The 20,358-nt window shown below is 32.3% G+C and overlaps 2 pseudogenes; both read left to right on the top strand.

Moving 5' to 3' along the window:
• Positions 1-51: 51 nt before the first annotated feature.
• On the top strand, positions 52-4,350 carry LOC111297600 (putative disease resistance protein At1g50180; annotated as a pseudogene).
• A 4,236-nt stretch (positions 4,351-8,586) lies between these two features.
• LOC111297599 (putative disease resistance RPP8-like protein 2) lies at positions 8,587-11,490 on the top strand (annotated as a pseudogene).
• Positions 11,491-20,358: the final 8,868 nt, after the last annotated feature.

Raw genomic sequence — 20,358 nt, 5'->3', positions numbered from 1 at the left:
GTCCTAGAGAAAGAAGAGTAAGTTGGACTCTGTTTTCGATCGGCAGCAGAAATGGAAGAGGCTATTGTGTCCTCAGCCTTTGAAAGGATCACGGATTTACTCATTCAAGAAGCAGTTTACCTGCGCGGAGTTCGTGTGGATCGTCTAAAGGCTGAACTAAAGCGGATGCAGAGCTTTTTGAAAGACGCTGACCATATGCAAGAACAAGACGAGCGTCTCCGCAACCGAATGGCGCAAATTAGAGATCTTGCTTACGATGCTCAAGATGTTATTGACTCCTACATTCTCGAAATTGCACATCAAGGAGGATTTCTTGGAATCATCAAGAGATTCACCTACATTTTCACCAAGCCGTCTCATCTGCACAAAATAGGGGCGCAGGTCAAAGCAGTCCAGACTAAACTTGAAGCTATTTCCAAGAGTCTTCCAGCTTAGGAGATATCTGGTGAAAGAGAGGAGTCTAGCTCTATTTCCAGAATGCAGCAGCAACAGCGGTTAAGAAGAACATATTCGCATGTTGAGGAAGCGAATGTTGTTGGCTTTGAGGGCATGACAAGGAATGTTTTGGCTCAGTTGACAGAAGAAGAAGACGGAGATAGACCTCATGTCGTTGTTTCCATTATCGGAATGGGGGAATAGGTAAAAGCACTCTTGCAAAAAAAGTATACAACCACATTGATGTGAGACGACATTTTGATTCTTTTGCTTGGTCTTTTATTTCTCAAAAATGTTTGCCAAGAGAAGTTTTGCATGATGTCCTCAAAAAAGTTCATTATCCTTCTGAAAAAGAAAGAAAGAAAACTGATAAAATGACCGAGGATGAGTTGATCAAAAGACTTTTAGAAGTCTTGAAAGAAAAAAAATATTTGTAGTCCTCGATGATATCTGGAGAATTGATCAATGGAATAGTCTTCAAGCTGCTTTTCCACGAGGAGAAAAGGGAAGCAAAATTTTATTCACAACACGAAATAAAGATGTGGCTTACTTGCAGATCCTTGCAACTCCCCAATAGTGCTTCCATTTCTTACAGAAGATCAAAGTTGGGATTTTTTCAAGTGGAAAGCATTCCCTAGAAATACAACGGAGTCTGACGCTGGCTCAGGAGAATTTTTCGAGACGCTAGGAAGACAGATGGTGAAAAAGTGTGGAGGGCTACCTCTTGCAATTGTTGCGTTGGGAGGCTTGCTAGCAACTAACAAATCACGGGCTCAACGGGAGATGGTTCAAAGAAACATTCATGCACACTTAAATAAGGTCCAACAACAAGACCATTAGTATGGTGCAGTGAATAGAATTTTGGTTTTAAGCTACAACGATTTGCCTTATTATTTAAAACCATGCTTCTTATATCTTGGTTATTATCCAGATGATTGGGAGATCTCAAAGAAGGAGCTCATTCGATTATGGATTGCTGAAGGTTTCATTTCACCATCACTTGATATCGGAGGAATGTTGATGGAAGATGGTGCTGAACAATTCCTGGAAGAGCTGATAAATAGATGTTTGGTTCAAGTTAGCAAGAGGGACCGTACAGGAGTAGGTGTGAAAACATGTCAGATACATGATTCCTTGAGGGACTTGTACGTGGATAAAGCTCAAGAGGAGAATTTCTTGGAAATTATTCAGCCAAATGAAGTGACTTCGTCGGCATCTATGCCACGAAGAGTTGCTATTCATCCTACCAAAAGGTATGTTTCTTTGAAGGGAGGACATCCAAAATTATGTTCTTTGTTGCTCTTTCAACATGAGAAATTGATAAAATTGCACATATCAAAATGCAAAAATTTAAAATGTTTAAGAGTCCTGAGTGTTGTGAAAAAGAATGAAGACAAGTGGCATGTGTCAATTGTAATTAGTAATCTATATCATTTGAGATATTTGAGGTTAAAATTGTTGGGATTTGCCTTGAATCTCAGAATCCCACATCGAAAGTTAAGTAAGTTTGAGTTTGTTTTGTATCCCACATCGGGAGTTTAGTAAAGGTATAAAGGGTTTCACCCTTATAAATAAGATGTTTTGGTTTTAGTTTCTAACCCCAGAGAGTTAGACACCAAGAGAATAGCTAAGTGATTAGGCTATTAAAAGGGTGTAATTGGGTTTTGGGTTAAGTTTTGAGTAAGGAGTTTTAGGAGACTTTTCTCATTCTAAAAGTCTCACAATTGTAAAGATTTATTTGATAGTGGATTAGATTTGGAATAGGCCATTTTGAGTTGGGCCGAACCAAATATATTTGTGTGTTCTTATTCTTGATTTGAGCTTGTTATTTTGTGTGTTGCTGCGCGTGGGTATTGTGATATTTCCCAACAAGTGGTATCAGAGCGAGGTTCGAGGTTCGAGGTTCGTGGGTCCAAGAGATCGTGAAGCAGTGTTTAAAGATGTCTGAAGAAGGTATGTCTGGTATGTCTATGCCTAAGTTTGAGATTCCGTTATTTGATGGAAAGAGTAATTTTATGTTATGGCAAAGTACGATTCAAGATCTGTTAGTACAACAAGGGTTGGATCAGGCATTAGAGAGTAGTAAGCCTGAGGGAATGTCTGATGCTAATTGGAATAGGATTCAGAAGAAGGCTGTTAGTACTATTAGATTGGCATTAGCTCCAGAAGTAAAGTACAGTGTGTTGACTGAGAGTACTCCGAAGAGTTTGTGGGATAAACTTGAAGGTATTTATGCTTCGAAGTCGTTGACTAATAGATTATGTTTGAAGATGGATCTGTATTCTTTGAAGATGGATCTGTATTCTTTGAAGATGGAAGAAGGTATGAGTCTTCACAATCATCTGAATGAGTTTAATAAATTGGTTTCTCAATTGCTAGCGATTTCTGTTGATGAGTTAAAAGATGAAGAAAAGGCTTTAATTTTGCTGGCATCTTTGCCCAAGTCTTATAGGCCTTTAGTTCAGACTGTGTTGGTAGGTAGGTCTACTTTAAAGTTGGATGATGTGACTGCTCTATTGCGTGAGAATGAAAGGTTTATGGGAGCTCAGAACTCATCACCTGGGGGGAGTACACTAGCTGTAGAGGGTTTTGATCGAGGGAGGACTCAAAAGAGGATTGATGGATCAAGATGGAGATCTAAGTCAAGAGACAGAGATTATAGTGATGTAGAATGTTATTATTGTGGTGAGAAGGGACATATCCAAGTACGCTGCAGGAAGCTGAGAAGGGATATGGCTGCTTTCAAAAGGGCGAATGATGAGAAGAAATCAGATGAAGAAAAGAGTGATACTGCTGCTGTCGTGTCTGACGATGATGATGTTGTTTTGACAACTTGTGTGGATGAGACCCAGACTTTGAAAAGTGATAAAGGTTGGGTTTTAGATTCAGCTGCTACAGTTCATGTTTGCAATGATAAGAGCTGCTTTGTGGAGTTGAATGAGAATGAAAAGTATGGAGATATTGTGGTTGCTAACAAAGAAAAGGTGCAGATTCAAGGCATTGGGAATGTTCGCCTTAGATCTCACAATGGTGTTATTAGGACACTTCGTCATGTAAGGTATGTACCAAATTGTCACTACAATTTGATTGCTTTGGGTGAGTTAGCTTCTCGGGGGTACACATTTTATGGTAGTAATGATTGGTTGAAAGTGTATAAGAATGATAGTGTGATTCTACAAGGGAATAGGGTCAATCACTTGTACATGTTTGATGGAGGCTCAGTTGCTGGAATGCCTGTGATGAAAGAAAAGAAGAAAGGTAAGCATGTTAGCTTTGCAGATACTGTTGAAGTGTTTGGAGATTCAAGTCAAGGGAGGATTTGTTGGGATTTGCCTTGAATCTCAGAATCCCACATCGAAAGTTAAGTAAGTTTGAGTTTGTTTTGTATCCCACATCGGGAGTTTAGTAAAGGTATAAAGGGTTTCACCCTTATAAATAAGATGTTTTGGTTTTAGTTTCTAACCCCAGAGAGTTAGACACCAAGAGAATAGCTAAGTGAATAGGCTATTAAAAGGGTGTAATTGGGTTTTGGGTTAAGTTTTGAGTAAGGAGTTTTAGGAGACTTTTCTCATTCTAAAAGTCTCACAATTGTAAAGATTTATTTGATAGTGGATTAGATTTGGAGTAGGCCATTTTGAGTTGGGCCGAACCAAATATATTTGTGTGTTCTTATTCTTGATTTGAGCTTGTTATTTTGTGTGTTGCTGCGCGTGGGTATTGTGATATTTCCCAACAAAAATGTTATGGAAAAATAATCTTGCCACGATCTATTGGGAAGTTGAAGAGTTTACACACTTTGCACGTCCAAAGTATTGGATTAACATCAATCCTAAAGTTCTATTCAATATGGAACGTTTAAGCCATATTTTATTACTTGATTATTATGGGAGTCCTTCTTCCGCACTGTATATGTAAATTCAAGATTAATTAAATATTGAAAAAAGAAATACTTTAATTTCACTTTGTAATTTTCAATTATATAAAATATTTTTACTTTGATTTTATTGTAGAGTCACAAATTGTAAAAATAGATAGGAGTAACGTAGAAATGCTGAAGCAATTTTGCTTGCTAGCATCGGTTTATCGAAACTCCAATTACCTGTATAAGCAGATAATTGGACTTTTTTTTTTTATTACATGTATGACTCCAATTACAATAGACATTAACAACGTGAACTTTTAGGAACCCGCAATGTTCGAATACCAACAACATATTAGTTGATTTAAATATCAATCAGCACGATTAAAACTTCTTAAAACAGAGTAATACATTATAAAATATTCAATAATTGTCCTTTGCTACTATTATGGAAAGGTTCACAACTTTTTTTTTATTTGAAACTTCTCCATATTTGATAATTATTTTGGATCTTGAATAATGTAGAATCAAACCGAATTAGATGAAATAAGGGGATAAATTCTCCCAACACTTATCTTTTTTATTCATAAGGCTTAAAACTTAATCCCTTAAATCAATAGTCAACGGTGGTTCACAACTTTTGATAAAAGAGAAATACATCCAGCTAATACATGGAAATTAAAAATATTGCGCAGATTCAGGCTGATCGCGTTCTAGTTCAAGAGAAAGAAAAGTAATTTAGACTGTTTTGAAAAAAATCGCATCTGTCAAATTGGGTCTCACGAAACCTAGTAAATATGAATGATTTTATTATTTTTAAAATGTTAATTGAAATTGGATCTTTTTAAAATAGGGTAATACAGTAATAAATTTTCAGGGTTGGGTTAATCTACCTACAGCAGAAGACTAAAGACAGTGATGATATAATTATATATGCTTCTTTTTCTTGCATTCAATTGATTTTGCGGGACAAAGTTAGTGGAAATGAAAGTAAATAATAAAGATTCTTTCTTCTTTTGCTTTCCCGTCCATTGTTTAATAGTCAGCAGACCCACTAAAAAGACAAAGGTTAACAACTTTGATAATAGAGAAATGGCAGAGGCTTTTGTGTCCTTACTTAGTCATTGAAAGGATCTAGGATTTACTCATTCGTGAAGCAGGAGAAATGCAAATAGAACAAGAAAAGACGAGGCAACTTCTCTATGGAATTGAAATATCAATTTTCGGTAGCCCGTTAACAATTATTAAACTTTAAAATGCTTTTTCTCTTTAATTTTCTATAGTCAATGACCATGTTTAATGGGAAATGCAAGAGGGTTATGGCTAGGCTGCAAATTTTTGTTATTAATTTTGTAGTCTTTTAAATGATTATATATTTGTTGGTTGCATAGCATAACATAAATATTTCATTCTAGCTTACTCTTCTAAATTATTTTTTTATTGAGTGAAAAAAAATTTTAAAAAGGGTAATTTGTCTATGATATTCACGGACAGAACATATTTCACATTGTTTAGTGTTATTGAAGCTTTAGGCTTATGCTTAATTTGTGCTATAAATTAAAAAAAAAAATTTCAAAGACAATTGAAAAAATAAAGAAACTGATATTTGATTATGTAAGTTCATGATTAAATACTGAAAAATTAAATATTTACCTATACGGATTTATCTAAATGATAAATTTTTTTAATCTGTCAACAAAAGTTTGATATTTGTTGAAAGTACTGCAAAAGGAAAATATTGAATGTATTTAAAAATCGTCTAAAAATACATTTTAAATATTATTTGAGAGAAACAAAATTAGGTTTAAATAAAACTCAAAATAGTCATAATCGTATTATTTTAAAAAAATAATTTATATTGTATTTATAATTATTAATTGAGTATATATTTAATATATTTTTAATATATAAATTTTATATATTATAAATAAATTAAATCATATTATTTTATTAATGATTAAATATGAATTTTTATTAATTCTTAAGATAAATGAATAAAATTTAATTTTTAAAAAAATTAAAAAATAAATTAATATTATTTAATTATTATTAATAATATTAAAAGATTATATATTCATAATAAATCAAATATAAATTTTTAATAATTTTATTACCGTACTTCTTTTAAAATCTTTATCACTAATAATTTATTGGATCTTCAATAATTGTCCTTTCAAGCTACGATTATTAAAAATTTGTCTTGATCGGATATGACAGAATTAGCTTGTCATCTTCAACATTTACATTGACAAGGAACGGCCACTCATCAACCCAGTAAAACGTGTCATTAACTCTTCACGCCTCTTTTGCTAACATGTGTGATACCGTGTTTGGTTCCCTTATAGCATGCATGCATTCCTATGGCAGAAAAGATGCAAGCCTTAGCCTAACTTCCAGTGATGAGATTGCCAGTTATGGACAGGTCCTCCTCGTGCTGTCGTATCTGTCGAACCACCCCCATAGCATCTCCCTCTATTTCAATTCTATTAACCCCATTTCAGCTGCAAACTTTGTTACACAAAAAGCTTCAATCTAATCACATCAGTAAAAATAAAATAAAATAATTAATTATATAAAAAATAATAATTTAATATAGTTTGATTTAATCGACTTACATCTACGGATAAAAAAAAATTCACTAATTATAGATAATTATAAATATAAATCAAATCATCAATTTCATTTAACAATCAATACACATAAGATCTTTTCAATCTCTTTTAGTCTTATGAAGTATTCTCAATTCAAACAAATATATATCTTTATACACATATACACCATACTTATGTAAACCTTTTTAATTTCTTTTAGTCTATTTATAAATATACAAACATGCATATTTATAAAATGTAAATCTTTAATACTCTTATGAGGTGTCTGTCTTATAGAATCCTATCTTTTTCTCATAATTAATCTTATATAAATTTCATCTATTTATAATCTATTTATAAATATATAAACTTACTTATTAAGAATCATTTTTTTTTTAAATTTTTTTGTCCATCAAATAATATCTAACTAATTTTAAACAAATTTCTTATGAAATTTGAGACATTATTCTCGACAAACTTCACAGCTTCAGCCGCAGCTCAGGCATCGATCGAGTCTGGATCCCAACAACCTGGAACTAACTTGTGCGTGGCTCCCATTACTTGCCCTCTATTTCAATTCTAATAACCCCATTTCAGCTGCAAACTCCACAGCTTCAACCGCAGCCCGCGCCTCGATCGAGGCTGGATCCCTAAAACCTGGAACTAACTTGTGCATGGCTCCCATTACTTGCCCCTCATGGCGTTCATTGTTAAATATTTAGGATTTGGAACTGATATATTGGTTCAGTAATAAAAAATTTGTGAACAGATTTACCCGTTATTGAGCTCTGACGATGTTTCACGTTAGTTTCTTCCAAATTTCATCGGATTTCTCATTGATTGATTTGATAAACAAAAGATGACAAACTCATGTCAACTTCAATATCAGTCATGTACTATTGATTTTTTTTTTTTGAAAAAAAAGTGGGAGTTTTCCCACACTACTTTAAAAACATGTGAAGAATGAAGTTACCTGGAAAAGAGCCTTGGAAACCAAATGACAGTGAAGTCCTAGTCTATGACAGACTAGCTCCTATAAAAATATTAAATATACTTGTTTTTATTTTAAGAATTAAATTCAATTCTTTTTTGTTTCATTAACAAAACGTTGGAATTTCATTACGAATGAGACAATATTTACATGCATTCTATTTCCCATTTTACCAAATTATTATATAGTTAATGAAGTAATTTATAAGACAGTTCATTTAATTTTTTATAGCTTCTGTTCATGTAGGAAGGTGAGTTTCTTAAACATTACATTAGATCAAAATTTTTTATTTTGCCCACATTGTTTTCTCTGGAGTGTGCTTCATCCCATATGCAAACTACATTACGGAACCACTTACGGAGCTCGGTTGAGTCATTGCTTCGGCTTTTCGCTAAGCTTTGGGCTTTCGTATCTCAACAATTAATGCTTGGCAAGACAAGTTTCGCTTGAAATTTTGAAAAAAGTTATAAAGGACCAAGTCAAAAGAGAGGAGTTGATTGCAGAAGTAATGCGTGGGATATATATAGCAATTCTACTTCAAATATCTGTCTCAAATATATATAATATATATATATATATATCTAACTTCATGACTAATTAAATATTCAAAAAAAAATTTTAATTTCACTTTATAATTTTTGGTTACATAAAATATTTTTAATTTTTTTAAAATCATAATTTAAAAATAAAAAAAAATTAAAAATAATCTATCAATTTTACTTGTAATTATCAATTCATCAAATTTCGTTTACAAATATGAACAGATAATTACACCTTCTCAACAGATTAACACGGTAAACAATATTCAGTAATTGTTTCCCTACTGTGGGTCCAATAATTGTCCCTTGCTAGTATAATAAAGATTCATTGTCCTCTTGCTTTCGTGTCCAAAGCTAAATAGTCCGCAAGTCCACCGCAATGCCAAAGGTTCACAACTGTTGATAAAAGAGAAATGCTGTACCAGATACAACCATTCACTTTGAAGTCGTTGAGAAAGAAGAGTAGTTTGGACTCTGTTTTCCATCAGCAGGAGAAATGGCAGAGGCTATTGGGTCCTTAGCCATTGAAAGGATCTCGGATTTACTCATTCATGAAGCAGTTTACCTAGGTGGGGTTCATGAGGAAGTGGAGTGCATCAAGGCGGAACTAAAGCGGATGCAGAGCTTTTTGAAAGACGCTGACCATAGGCAAGAACAAGACGAGCGTCTCCGCAACCGAGTGGCGGAAATTAAATATCTTGCTTACGATGCTGAAGTTGTTATTGACTCCTACATTCTTGAAATTGCACATCAAGGAGGCTTTCATGGAATCATCAAGAGATTCAGCTCCATTTTCACCAATCCTTCTCATTTGCACAAAATAGGGGTTCAGGTCAAAACAATCCAGACTAAGCTTGAAGGTATTTCCAAGAGCCTTCCAGCTTATGAGATATCTGGTGAAGGAGAGGAGTCTAGCTCTATTTCCAGAATGCAGCAGCAACAGCCGTTAAGAAGAACATATTCGCATGTTGAGGAAGTAAATGTTGTTGGCTTGGAGGACATGACAAGGAATGTTTTGGATTAGTTGATGACTGAAGAAGAAGATAGACCTCATGTCGTTGTTTCCATAGTCGGAATGGGGGCATAGGCAAAAGCACTCTTGCAAAAAAAGTATACAAGCACATTGATGTGAGACGACATGTTGATTTTTTTGCTTGGGCTTTTATATGCCAAGAAAAGTTTTGCTTGATGTCCTCATAAAAGTTCTTTCTCCTTCTAAAGAAGAAAGAGAGAAAATTGATAAACTGAGGGCGAATGAATTGATAAAAAGACTTTTTGATATCTTGATAGAAAAACGGTCTTTGGTAGTCCTTGATGATATCTGGAGAAGTGAAGATTGGGATTATCTTAAACCTGCTTTTCCACAGGGAAAAAAGGGAGCAAAATTTTATTCACAACACCAAACGGGGATGTGGAATTACGTGCTGATCCTCGCAACTCCCCAATAGAGCTTCGACATCTTACCGATGATGAAAGTTTGAAGCTTTTCAAGAGGAAAGCATTCTCTGGAAATACAACTGAGTCTGATGCTCGTTCAAGAGAAATTGAGATGCTAGAAAAAGAGATGGTGAAAAAATGTAGGGGGCTATCTCTGGCAATTGTTGTCTTGGGAGGCTTGCTAGCAACTAAAAAGTCGTGGGTTCAGTGGGAGATGGTTCAAAGAAACATCCATGCTTACGTAAACAAGGTCCAACAACAAGACCATGGTGCAGTGAATGGAATTTTGGTTTTAAGCTACAATGATTTGCCTTATTATTTAAAAACACGCTTCTTATATTTTGGCCATTATCCAGAAGATTGGGAGATTTCAAAGAACGAACTCATTGGATTATGGATTGCTTAAGGTTTCATTTCACCATCAGTGGAAAGTGGACGAATGTTGATGGAAGATGTTGCTGAACAATTCCTGGAAGAGCTGATAAATAGATGTTTGGTTCAAGTTGGCAAGAAGGACCAGGTGTGAAAACATGTCGCATACATGATCTCTTGAGGGACTTGTGCGTGGAGAAAGCTCGAGAGGAGAAATTCCTGGAAATTATTCAGCCACCATCGACTGAAAACTATGGTGTTCCTCTTGATGTGACCTAGTCGGCATCTATGCTACGACGAATTGCTATTCATCCTAGCAAAAGGTATGTTTGTTTGAAGGGAGAACATCCAAACTTACGTTCTCTGTTGCTCTTTCAGAACAAGAGATTGATAAAAATGCACATTTCAAAATGCAAAAACTTCAAATTTTCAAGAGTCTTAAAAATTGTGAGGAGTGATGATAAGTGGCATTTGTCAAGCGAAATTGGTAATCTATACCATTTGAGATATTTGGGGTTAAAATGTTTTGAAAAAATCATCTTGCCTCGATCTATTGGGAAGTTGAAGATTTTACACACTTTGCACGTCCAAAGTAATGAATTAACAATATCTCCTAATGTATTACTCGAGTTGGAACGTTTAAGGCATATTTTAGTTGCATTTGAGTCATGGTTGCGGCCAAGGTTTATTTCAAAAAGTATTGAAACTTTAAAGCACATTGGGGTTGAGAATTTAATTGAGAATAATGCAGTGTTCTGCTTGGCTAATATCCAGATCTTAGGAATATCTTTTAGGAGATCCAAAGATGTTAAGCCTATCCTAAAAGCACTGGTCGAATCACACCGCCTTCGGTCATTGCACATGAGGTTAGATGATTTTAGCCAATCATTTCCAGACTTGGAACCCCTTTCTCAGTGTCATCACCTCTCAAAATTACACTTACAAGGGAAGATAGAAGAAGATCTGCAATCGAGGCATCATGTTTTGAAGTTTGTTCCAGCAAACATTGCCAAGTTAAGTTTGACGGGATCTGAGGTGAAGCAGGATCCAATGGCTGTATTGGAAAAGCTGCCTCATTTGAGGACTCTCTGCTTATGGAGGGATTCGTACAGGGGGACTAAACTTATTTGCTCTACCAATGGGTTTCTTCAACTTGATTCTCTTGAATTGACATTTTTATCAGAATTAGAAGAGCGGAAGATTGAAGAAGGCGCAATGCCACGTCTCCGGAGTTTATCTTTGTCTTGTTTAGATAATTTGAAGTAATTGATGTATTTTATGTGTAAATATAGAAAGCAAATATATAAAATTAATTCTACATAATTAAATTAATGGAATAAAATTTTTATTAATTTATATTTGATTAATAGATTTATATCTCATTAAATATGATTTCATTTAATTTCATTTGGTAAAATATTAATACACGTTTGATTTCATTTGATAAAATATTAATGCGCATGGATTTCATTTGATTTCATTTATAACGTTTTATACTTTTAAAATCTAGATATTAATATACGTTAATTTAAATAAAATTCAATTTGTTTTATTACCATTATTAAATATAATAAATATAATTTGTCTTATTGTTCTAAATTAAAGGATCTATAAATGTTAATGGCAGAAAAAAATATTTCAATATCAATCAACTTACTAATGTTAGACCATTATTCACTCACAATTTTTATTATTTCAATATTAACTTTCATAATTTAAAATTATCTTATTAATTAGCCTACAACACACATTTTGTATAAGTAGCTAAGCATAATGCATCTTTAACTACTTTTCACTAATTTTATATCTTTTGATCACTACTAAACTCTACTTTAATTTTCGCTCTAATTTTCACTTTGTATCATTTCTTGATCTGTGCTGCTCAAAGGTTATTTTTTTTATACTTATATTTTATATTTCTTTAACTATGATATTAGCTTTTTTTAATATATTTTTGTTGATAATTGATTTAAAAATGATTGGGTATATACAAGGAAATTCTTTCACCAATAGAGTTACTATCATGAAAATTGATACCATTTTGGTTGATACTATATGTAATGTGAGTGTAACAAGAAACTATCTGAAGTTTATGGGAAATTTTAATGTTATTCCTGCAATGCTAATGTCCTTAATCCGACTCCAAAGTAATTAATATTTATATTTTTTTATATTTGATACATAAGAAAATTATTATTTCCATGATGATAATGGAAGTATTTTAAATTACTATTGTAGGCACCAATTTTGTTTGATATAATTTTGTTTATATTATTATTATTATTATTATTATTATTTATTAATCTCTAAAAAAAGTAAAAAAAAATCTTTTAGTTTCAACTTTGGCAACTGAAATCAAGTTGACAGAGTAATGTTTTTTCTCTCTAACACTATCTAACTTTGCAATATGAAATCCAATGATCAAAAGTCACTAGACAAATCTCCAAAATTTTTCACAAAAAGATCCCAAGAGATTTGGGATTTCAATCTTAGAAACTTTATAAATAGAGCTAATTTTTGCAAAACAGAGGAGAGAGAAAAGGGGGAAAACCTAGGGCTTTTGCAAAAAAAAAAGAAAGAAGAGGGAAACAAGAAAGCTATTAAAAAAAACATCTTAGTCTTCTTAAGGAGGAACCAACAACAAACACAAAAAAAAAAAATTCAAAAACAAAAAAGAACCCCTCAAAAATGAAATTATCGATCTAGGAGGTTTGAGAATTTTTTTTTTTGAAAAATTTGAGTTTCAAAGAATGTTTAGAAAACAAAAAAGAGCAGTTTGAGATTTTTTGGAAATTTTTGAATTTTTTTTGGTCATCGGATTCTAAAAACTTTGAATTTTTCAGCGACCTTACAAGTTTCTGGCGATCGAAATTTGGATTCATTATCAGAATATGGGAAACTTTGAATTTTTCAGTACTGTTGAAGATTCCAACCACCAGTGCATGGTGGCGATCAGCTGAAATCTAGGTTGCCATGGCAACCGACGAAAAAGGCTGATTTTTTAGATAGAGAGGCTCTGAGGGTAGAGTGAGAAAGGAAAGAAAAAATTAAAAAATTGAAACAAGCCTTTTATAGGCACTTCAAAAGGATGTCATTTTGGGCGTCTGAACAGTGCTCGACCAGCGTAGGATTCGCACATCAACCCGCACGTTGACCTAACTTGTTTGGCATGATTTCCTTTTTTTCTTTTTATTTTGATTTTATTTATTTTGTGTTAATTTTTATGTTAATTTTTTTATTTTTTATGATATTATTGCCATTATTATTATTATTGTTATTTTATAATATTACTAGTAATAATTCTTTTAGAAATAAATAAATAAAATGAAAAAACAAAACTAAAATAAAATATGGACATAAAAAATATAATATGCAAAAAAATTAATAATAATAATAACTATTTGAGGAAAATAAAATTTTATTGCAAGCAAAAAGGTTATTTAAATTTCACCAAAGTGTTGGGATAATTTAAAATATAATTTTATTTAAAATATACTTTAAAAATAAAATTAAAAAAATAAATAAAATAAAAAATGATAAATTGTTTAAATGAATATTTTAAATGTAATTTTTAGAGAAAATTAAAAGAGTTTGGTTTTCTTTAATTATTACAAGTAAAAATGATTTTTTGGATTTTACCATAGAGTTGGAATAATCCAAAATTATTTTTATTAGAATAAAGGTTTATGTAAACAATATAAAATAATAAAATAATAATAATTAATATTTTTGAATAAATAAAATAAATGTAATTTTTTAAAGAAAATTGAAAGTGTTCGATTTTCTTTAATACTAGTGAAAATTTAATTTTTTTTAGATTTTGCTGATGTGTCGAGATAATCTAAAAATTTTTTGAATAATAAAACAATAAATAGTAAATAATAACAAAAAAATAATCACAATAAAAATTTATTAATTGATTAATTAGTTCCCTTAATTGTCATAAAAAAGATTTTATTTACAATCTCATCAGAAAGTTGGGATGATCTTAAAACTTGTTCAAAATTTTTAGGATTTCATCAAAAAGTCGAGATAATCTTAAAATTTATTTAATAAATTTTAAGAACTCACCAAAAAGTCGGGATGTTCCTAAAATCTTTTTTAAACCAAATAAATAAAATATCTTATGACGAGATTTCGAGAATTTTGTGAATGGTCAATTTTGCCAAAATATTTTCTAAATAATGATTTTCTATAAATTTTGTCAAAGCGTTGGAGTATTTATAGAATACGAAATAATAATAATAATGTTAATTTCATAACAAAGAAATATTTTTTCCATAAATAAATTTTACAAAATTAAATTTAAATATAAAAAAGACTACAACATCAAAATTAAAGGATTACACATGTTTAATTGGTACCATTCTTCGAACAGGCGATGTGAGGGTACTAATACCTTCATCACTCGTAACCGTACTCTGGACCCAATCTTGATTTCGAAGACCCAAACTTTTTTTAATAAATCTTAATTAATTTTAAGATTTTTATAAAAAATGATATTTTTGGGTGGCCAATCACACCCTACAAAAAAAATTAGTGGCAACTTCAAAAATTTTCATCCAAGTCTAGCGATTGAGTCCCCCACAGATGAAAAATCATTATGACAGCTTGGTGACTCTTTTAGGGATACTTAAGAGTCAAGCCAAAAATTAAACATGCGTCATCCAAACTTTGATTTTACGGTCTTTTTAGTATTTAATTTTAATTTCTTGTCTCATCTAAGAATAAAAGTAAGAAAAAAAAAGGTAAAAATTTGATGGATTCATCTAGTTTTATTATGTTATTTTATTCATCTTATATTGTTGCTAATTATATTGTTGATTTTACTTTGATTAATAATTGTTACATTTCCTCACACGCACACACATTTGCATTTATGCACGAGCTCTATACCCAGGCTCTCAAATCTATTCATTTTTAGGAGGGAGTAAAGTACCTACACTTTCATGAGGTTATAATGCCTTCGCTTGGGCTGTTGAAATACTTTCACTCAAGTTGAACCCTTTTCGTCGATAGGCCGTTATAAGTAAGGATTAAGGGCCTTACTAATCCAAAGTGGATGATAATGAGGATAAATTTGGGAACCTTTTTAGCATGTGTTAATTACCAAACCATGCATATAGTGAACCTTAAGAAACTAACTTTAGATAGGGCCATACCATTTTTGTAAATTGTACCATAAATTAGGACACATGAGGGAATATTTATTTTAATATGATTAGTAACCCTATTTTTTTTTGCTTTCCTTTTGTTTCATGATCATGCATCATTATAAACACTTGCATATAGGATGTGCTTGTCAATATGCTAATATCATATTGAAGATTTTCAATCTTGCTTCAGAAACACCATTATAATGTTCTCAGTTTTGAAACCTATTGAGTTTGAAGAGACCAATGTGGTGATAACTCTATCATTAGAAGCCCAAAGTAGAATGGGAAACTGTCTGAAAGAATCTAAACAAGAAATTTTGCCTGAAGAAATTAGGGCTTCGATAAAATGATATCTCTGAGTTGGTTGAAATCTGGCTCCATCTAACAACTCCTAAGAATATGGCTTTTGAGGAAAAATATGGTCATATTACTTCATTCCTTGAGGTGTCTATGAAAAATTAGTTGATAAAAGCTCTAGTTCAATTTTGGGACTATGCATATAGATGTTTCATGTTTAACAAGATAGATATAACCCTGACGATCGAAGAGTATATTACATTGTTATGGTTGCATCTCCCCAATCCAAACAAAATCTATTGAAAAAGTCAAAAACTTGGAAACTTGCTTGTATGATAGAGGTTTCCACTCAAAATGTGAACTTATATATCCAAACAAAAGGCAAAAGTGATTGTATCCCATGGGAAATCTTGTGTGATTACATCGTCAAACACTTAGAGGATGAACGAGGCATGAGAATGATAGCTTGGCAATTTATAGCTTGATCATTTTCTCAAAGGTCTTGGGGCACATTAAGTTATCAATAATTAACTTCCTCAAGTAGGTAGATAACAAAATCAATCTTATTTTTTCTATACTAGCAGAAACTTTTAGATCATTGAATCACTGTAAAAAAAAAAGAAGACGCTTTATAAGGTATGCACAGTTACTCTACATTGGGGTAAAAGTCATCTTTAGCATCCTATGGGTAAATTTCATCCTACTTATAGTAATAAAAGCAGGCCAATTGAAGAATGCTACAATGTTGAGTGGCCAGAATCAAAGACCAAGGAAAAATGGGTATTAATTTTGTAAAATCTCACCAGTACTCAAGTTATATGGAAAGCTCCATGAATGCCATGAGAAGCCATGTTGTACAAGTGTGGTGACAAGCTATGGGTTCCACTCTTAGGACTATGAAGAAGTATAAGTTATGCTTTAACAATGATTCGTTGATAATTGGGATCAGAGCAATTCGTTATGATGACTCATGGCCTTTACGAATTAGAATTCTCTTTCGAGGAGCTAGGATTTCTTGGAAAGATAAAATAGATTATCAAAGAATGGAAGCAGATCTGAAGAGTAGATCATAGGGGGGTATACGGACAAAGCCATACCTGAATATCTGATATGAAAAAGTCAACATGTCACAAGCAAAGTTGGTCATAAAGAAGATAGACCATGCCACTAAGAAGATGCCTATTATGAAAAGATCCTTGAAGACATGAAGATTATGAAGCATAAATTTAAAGAAGAAAAAAAAATATGAAAGCTTAAAAAAAATAGGCTTTAACATGAGATTATTGAGTGCAAAGATAACACTGATAAGAGTGAAGCAAAATCTCGAAGGCTTGAAAGAGAGCAAGAAAAGATTTCTGAAAGTTGGTATAAGTCTGTCACTTCAATGACCACAAAGCTTGAAAATTTCAAAAAGAATGTAGAATAGCTCTAATCCAATTTATTGTCTAAGGAAGAAGAACTTAGTCAATTAGTGGAAGAAAAAAAGATATTACAAGGTCTCGTAGATGACTTGAAACAGTAAATGCACTATCGATGTGAAGCCATTCAAGTTTGAAGAAAGGAACGAGATCGATTTGAACATTGAGCACAATATTGAAAGGAAGAATGTCTAGTAAAGGAGTCCCAAGCCACCCGCTTGGTAGAACATTTAAGAAAAGTCAGCTTCAAAGCAAAAGACATGGCCCAAGAAGCTAAACAAGTAAAGGAAGAAATTTATCCAAGACAACACAACTAATGCTTGACCAATTTTTTAATAGTGCTTATGAATAGTACAAACATGTAGGGCACTTTTTTTAAAAATTTTAATATTGTAATAAAAGAAATATTCAGTAGGAATAATGTGACATTATGATATGTTGGTTCAAGTTCAAACTTAAAATCTTTTTCAAATATTGGAAATATAACAAGCACATCATTTGCATTTATGCATTCATGCATCATATGTATGTTCCATTTAAAAGTGCATCATGACTAAAGAAATAGGCCTCAAAATAACAAATCTCAAAGAGTTTCCTTTAACTTAATAAGGTGTAAGAATAGTTAGACTATAAAAAAAACATAGATCAGGCCATTCGTCATCGTTACAACACTCGTTTACAAGTCAAAATCATAAAAAGTAAGCAAGCATCTAGAATAGAAAAGATGGAAAAACCTTAATTTGATATACAAGAGCAAATGATTAGGTCGCAACAAGAGTTGATAGAACAAATTACTAGATCTCAAGAAGAGATCGAAAAGAAATAGTTGCAATGATAGACATGATAAAGAAAATGATCAAAGAAAAAGGGATAGCTGAAGAAATGATTATTGAGAAAGAGCTTCAAGCTTAAGAAAATGCCAGTGATAGGGAAAATTCATTGTATCCACTAGGGTTTACCCCACCCTATGCTCAAACCTTTCATCAAGTGCATCCACAAATGACACAACTTAAAAGTTAGCCAAATGCTCAGTTTAATTTACCTCCCTTTACGGTTCAACCACGTAGTCAAGGACATGTTGGTCTAAACATTGGGGTGAGTCATATTGAGCCCATTATGGTCCCAGATTTAAATGACCCAAGAAAATATGAGAGACTAAAGAAAGGCACATCCAAACAATCTAAGAATACAAAGACATAGTAGAAGTTAGATCTCTTGAAAGAAAGGCTGCGAACTATTGAAGGCATAAATGTTTTTGGCACAATTGATGCCAGTGAACTCAGTTTGGTTTTAGATCTGATAATACCATCAAAGTTTAAATAACCAAAATTTAAAAAATATGATGGATCCAAATGCCCTCAGGCACATATCACCATGTTTTACCAAAATATGACTAGACATATAAACAACGATAAGCTGTTTATCCATTATTTTTAGGATAGTCTTACTAGATCAGCTGTCATATGGTATATTCGATTAGACAAAAGTCGTATTCATTCATGAAAAGATCTAGTCAAAAAATTTATTAATCAATACAAGCATGTCATAGACATGGCTCCAGATAGACTGTCATTGCAAAACATGAAAAAGAAAGCTAATGAAAATTTTAAAGCATATGCCCAGAGATGGCAAAATATTGTTGTTCAAGTTTAGCCTTCTCTCACCAAAAAAGAAACAACTATTCTATTCATCAATACCTTTCAAGGCTTGTACTATGATAGACTCATTGATCATGCCACTAAAAAACCAAAACCAAAACCTTTTATCCCATACCACTAATATCCTGTAAACTAACCTTCTTACCTAACCATTTCTAACATTTCCCAAAACCCATACCATTACCAACCATTGCAAACCTAGACACCTACTTTTCAAACTAATTTCATCCCCAATCACCTCCACCATGACCTTTCCCTCAGTTAAACACCATACACTTTAATCGAAGGGAACCCTAAAATAATCAAGAGCAACAACAGTTTGATCCAATTCCTATTACTTATATGAAATTGTTCCCTTAGTTATTTCAGAAACACTTGATGGTCTGATAACCCATAGAGCCATTAAAACCCTATATCCAAAGTGGTATGACCTTGAAGCTTCCTGTGACTATAATTATAAAATTTAGGGCCACTCTTCGAAAAATTGTACAGCTTTTAAATGTAGGGTACACAGCTTGATTGATAACGAAATTTTAAATTTTATAACAAAAGCTGGACTAAGTGTGAAGGCCAATCTATTAACTAATCATGGTGGGGGAATCAATAAATGTTTTAAGTAATGAGACAACTCAAAATATTAAAAGTAAAGTAAGCAAGATCAGAATCCTTATGGATCAAATAGTTGCTGCCTTTATGAAAGCCAATATGATTTGTCTAATATATGGAAACTTAGACAATGGTAATTTCACATATAATCTTGATCAAAATTTTGAATTCCACATGGGGATAGTTTGTCATTCCTTTCAGATTGTGAAATATTTCGATAGGAATTGCAAAGAATGATGGATTCTTTCTTGCTTGAATTTTATGAGAAACATGAAAAAAGTTCAATAAATGTTGTAATGGAAGATTAATCCAAAAGCAGGCCTTATCGAATAAATTTTGAGCCTATTACCATTTTCTATAAAGAAAAATCGAGTGTTAAGGTTGATAAGCCAGTTTATATGAATTTTGAGCCTATCACAATCTTTTATGATGAGAAATTAAATGCTAAAATTGATGAACCAGTTTTTACAACTATGCTAAAGGTGACAATTGAGGTCCCTAGACCATTCTTGTACAAATATGATAAGGCAGTCCCTTGAAAATATGATTATAATATCATATCACAAGATTTGGATAATGGTTCCCTTTAATGTGGCTCACATGATGCAAGCATAACAAACATAACTGGTGTAGAGTGCATAACTCGAAGTGGATGGTGTTATACCCCAGAAGCACTTGAGAGAGCATGAAAAAAAAAAGTAAAAAAAAGAGAGATGAGGTAGAAAAAGAAGATAAATCATCCAATGATCAAAAGACTCACCCAGCTTCAATCTTGGATCGAGAATGTAAGAATTTGGTTATAGAAAAAGAGACTTGTGAGTTCTTGAAACTTATTAAGGATAGTGAATATAGTGTGGTGGAGCAATTAAATTGCTTACTAGCTTAGATTTCTATTCTCTCATTGTTGTTAAATTCTGAGCCTCATAAAAATGTTTTGCTTAAAGTACTCAATGAAGCTTATGAGCTCACAATATATTTGTGGAAAACTTTGATCGTATA

This window comes from Durio zibethinus, chromosome 12 (genome assembly GCF_047325235.1).
Source record: "Durio zibethinus cultivar Kanyao isolate XHJ-2024 chromosome 12, ASM4732523v1, whole genome shotgun sequence".
In the NCBI taxonomy this organism is placed as follows: domain Eukaryota; kingdom Viridiplantae; phylum Streptophyta; class Magnoliopsida; order Malvales; family Malvaceae; genus Durio; species Durio zibethinus.
Note: the sequence above shows the minus strand (reverse complement) of the source record. Positions and strands in the feature narration are given on the sequence as shown.